This window comes from Rhipicephalus sanguineus, chromosome 9 (genome assembly GCF_013339695.2).
Source record: "Rhipicephalus sanguineus isolate Rsan-2018 chromosome 9, BIME_Rsan_1.4, whole genome shotgun sequence".
Classification (NCBI taxonomy): domain Eukaryota; kingdom Metazoa; phylum Arthropoda; class Arachnida; order Ixodida; family Ixodidae; genus Rhipicephalus; species Rhipicephalus sanguineus.
The window spans coordinates 23,977,905-23,982,798 of NC_051184.2; positions in this window are offsets into that span (position 1 = coordinate 23,977,905).

Here is a 4,894-nt window from a genome sequence, read left to right on the forward strand (position 1 = left end):
AATGTATAATCGGTGCATGATATAATATTACAATGTACCTTCCCACAACAGGGCTGACAGTATTAATAAATGAAAATGAATGAGATGATCCATCAAAGTGCGGCAGCCGCGACCAGGATTCGATCCCGTGAACTTCGGGTCAGCAGTCGAGCACCACGACCACTGGACCGTGGCGATACATATATCGTCTCAGATATGTGTACACACACACACACACACACACACACACACACACACACACACACACACACACACACACACACACACACACACACACACACACACACACACACACACACACACACACACACACACACACACACACAAATTACGTGTAAAGTTTTCATGCACCGTGCTCAGACCCCCGAGTATTTTTTGTTCTCGTACCACTGTCTGAATAAAAGTTGTATTTGGTATCTATTTAGTTTGACATAAGGACTATGAATCGTTACATTAAAGTCTCGCGTGTATACGTGTGCACCAATTGAATAACTTTAATTCACAAGATATATACGTTTTGTAGCAATTATTACCAATCTTGCTCACTTGTTCAAAATAACGTTCCCTGTAGCTGCACCAGACATTTCAAATTTCGCGCGCTTACATTCCAATTTTTCTTTTTTTTTTTGCGAAAGTCGAGATATTGTACGCATCAAATATATTTTGTATTTACATAAATGTTTTTGTTAATATTTACAAGCAGAAATGAGTATTTTTAGTTAGGATTAAAAAATATTGGTTGACGTCTGCGCCGCAGAACCACTTTTGCTTGTTTGTTGCTCGTCGCGTCCATGCCGCCTCCCGAAGGACCGAGTTTGAAGTCAAATTTTTCTCTTGTGTGAATGGTGCTTGCGCTCTGTGCTCGTGTTGTGGGTTCTGCCAGTGCTGCTTATTACGGAGACTCAAGCGAAGACCTGCTGCTTCATATCGTTGAGCCGTCGCCGAACGAAAACAGGTACGTGAACGTTGCTGCTGTCAGCGCTTTGTTAACACCGTGAGCGGGATAATAACGCTGTTAACTAAATTTTCCTTGACTAGTAGACGATAAGTGAGCTTTTGTGAACGTAGCAAGCCTGTTGGTGTGTATCATTTCATCAGGATCAAGACAACGTTGTGTGATGTTAAGTGCGGGCGAACTTTTTTTTGTTTGCAGTGTAAAGCAAATGGGCGCATGCGCGGCTGTGTTTCGGCGGGCGATTTGAACAGAGTTGTGTTGGCGCTCTCCTCGGTCGGCAGTGGTGTTGGAAGGGGGGCTCCTGCTCGCGATGAATCACTGCTTTGGTTTAATAATTGTGAGGCGGGGACGGTGCCTGCGTGTAAGCGTCGACCGTGTCTAAAGCGCGTACGCTTGAGCATGTTGGTAATTCATGGTGAATTTTCTAGCGCACAAAACGAACAAGGTAGGAAAAGAATGATGCGGTGTCCGCGTTGTTTTTTTTTTTTTCCCCCGTCCTCGTTCGTTTTGAGCGCTAAAAAACTGAACGTGTCTAAGAAAGTTCCATACGCTGCGCGTCCTCTTTTCAACGGCTACAGGATCGTTATGTGACTATTATCAGAGACGTGTTTTACGTGTGCATGTGTATGCATCCGCAAAGGCACGTATTTACCGTGATGTTCGGGTTAATGCGTGTGTTTGCGCTTACGCTTAGGTGTTAATACAGCCAGTTTCGTTAAGTTCGGACCGACGTTTTAGTTCATCCGCAACATAGGTACCGATGGGTTGCCTGATGCGGCCGGCACCCGTGCCTGTTGAGCCGTTAGTTAAACTTGAACTGTAGTCGAACGGATCCTTGTATATCTGCGGCCGAATAGCCGTATCTTAACTGTACAAGCGCTAGGTTGAGCATTAGTGCATGCGTTCGTGCACAATTTATTTGATTCTGCTTGTTTCCACCATACTTGGCTTTTATGATTTTGTTCTGGTTATTAAGAATTGTATGCGCGTCGCCCCGCTTTGGCGTTAAAACTTCGCTAAATACCTTTACGTCCTTTACGTGTACGAACATTATAAAACACAGTTTGTAGCACCACCTCCAATGACATTTTGTGATAGATGACAAGCCTAATGGTCTATCGGATATAGTAAATTCTCTAGGCATGCTTTACATATGTTAAAGGGGTCTGTGGTATGTGCAGCAAATGAATATTTTATTTATTGCTGAAAACTCAATAAAGTTGTGCATACTTCACGGTACGCATGCATAAGTCATGCATGTGTTGCTGCTCAAATGTAAAATTAGACAGTGTATTTATGTGAGCACACAACAGATCTAGACTGCCTTTTTTCAAGCTGTTGGCATTGGAACAATTATACAACTTCAAACATCAGTTTCACCGAATGCTTATTGTGTATTGCTAAATTGCGGTCAGTAGCTTCCAGGATTCTGGGTGCCGGGGGTTGCTGAAGCTTGCATGCTTTATTGTGATGGCATGTGGTTCAAGATTGATGCCTTGTAAGTCTTAGCATTTCCGCCTTTTTTAGCCAACCAGAATCATTGAAACTAATGACCACAATTTGGCAGTACACAATAGTCATTTAGCGAAATGAATTTCTGACATTATATAATCGTCACATTGTGAGAAGGCTGAAGAAAGCTACATTAGCTACATTATTCACAAGTTAACACGTAGTTTATTTTAGACGTTACCTGCAATGGATGCATGATGAATGTGCATACCGTCATATATGTACAGTGGTATTGTGCTTTTGTGCAATAAATAAAATTTCATATGATGCATATTGCATTGCATTCCCTTTAAGAAACACATTGTATGAGTGTCATAGTATATCTACAGATATACAAATGTACCTGTGTGGATGCACTCATGCACACGTTTGGCCGCAGGAACAGAATTTGCCGATAGCAGCCAATGACATTACTCACACACAGAATTTAACTTTCAATTATGCGTGGTCAACACATACAGCTCACAGGGGGCATCTTCGCCTAAGAGCTGTAGCTTTGCGTTGGTGCATGAGTGAGCTAAAAGGGTAAAGTTCAGTTTTTTCATATCAAATGTATAAAAAGTTCTGCCAGAATGTGCTTTTTGTTGCATTTATTCTTCAGCATGCCCTTTTTGCATTTATCATTGTGTGGAGTCAGATTTTACTGAATATGTTGGCCGTGCACTGCATTTGTACCCACACAGAACTAAGAAAATTCCAGCATGACGGGAGCATACTGTTATGTTACACTCTTGCTTGTGAAACTTTTGGTCATTACTCCTGTTCTGGTTTTAGGCTTCCGGGTATGAATCTACTGTAGAGAAGGAACACCGTGGCCCCACTTCTGTCGAAGGAACCAGAGTCGCCTGGGCAGCTGAAGGTGGATTGTGCAACCAGCAGTGAAGAGCTGTGATCTTGTAATGCGCAAGTGTATGAACAGTCGCGTTAAGTTAATCTAACACCAATTACATTACCTTGTCAAATTTTGTGATTTTGTAATGCGCAAGTTTATACACAGTTACATAGAGTGAGCTGTAAATACGCCTTGGGCAAGTTTGTGATCATGCAGTTTGGCGGTGTTTACAGCACATGTGTTCGACAAATATTATCACTCTCTTACTTTTCTTTCCTTTTTTTCAGTTGTGTATGTGCACTGTCAACAGCGTCAATATGCTTTTTTAACTTCTGATGCCTCAAATGCAAATTTTTATGGTTCCAGTTTATGGTTCTTAACCAATATGTATGAGGGGAAGCCAAGAAGTAAAGGCACATTTGAGAAATGGTACACTTATTCTAATGATAGAAAACTGAAGCATACATTATTTTTTCTATATTACCTGCCTGCACATCAACACACTTTGTGCAACGTTTCACAAGTTTCTTGATTCAGTCGGAAAAAAAAAAATTTTTTTTGGTTGCACCTGTAACCAGTTTTGCACAGCATCATGTCTTCTGCGTCAGTAGCGAATCTTCTTCCCCCGAGTGCTTCTTTCAATGGTCCAAACGTATAAAAATTGCTTGGAGCCAGGTTTGGACTGTGTAGTGGGTGTTCCAGCAATTCAAAACTCAACTTCTTTATTGTTTGGCAGTCCTCTTGGCAGAATGTGGCCGAGCATTATCTTGCTTCAGGATGACACCGTTCGCAGTTTTCCATGACATTTGGATCTGATTGAAGGTTTCAGTTTCGTTCGCAACACATCACAATAGTTCACACTGTTCATAGTTTTGCCTCTTGGGGTGAAGTGAACGGCTACGACACTGTCCTTGTTCCACAATAGTGTTAGCATAATCTTATGAGCTCATGGTTGACATTCAAGTTCCTTAAATTCTGGTGATGACTGTTTCTAAATTATGCTCGCAGCTTTACCTTCCGGTTTGTGATGATGTACCCAAGTTTCATATACAGCAACAATTTGCTCTAAAAGAATTCCATCTCCTTCACAACGATAACAGGTCAAATGTTTACGAGAGAGATGTCCAAACTTTGTGCCTTGTGCTGCGCTGATAATTCATTTGGGACTCACCTTGCACACTTTAGAAAACTTTAGCCTGTTTTGTCAGATGGAATACGCTAAACCAAAACTGATATGTAAAGTATTGGCGATTTCGTCCACTGTGATTCGTCTGTTTTCCATCATGGTACCCTGAAACGTCGGTGGCCTGCTCGATCTTTCTGTCGCATAGTTATTCCATGTTCGACACACACTATCGATTCGGAGATCTTGCTTCGTGATAAACAAATGTCACCATAATGTGCTTGCATTCGACGAATAATTTCTGCAGGTTTAACACTTTCCGCAGAGAAAAGCAAATTACTGCCCTCATTTCCTCCCTGGTGAAGATCGACAATGGGGCTGCCGTGCTTAACAGTCTGCTACACTCTGAATAAAGCAGGAATAAGAGTGACACATTCTAGAGAAGTGTTGCAGACGACACTAATCCAGTGCT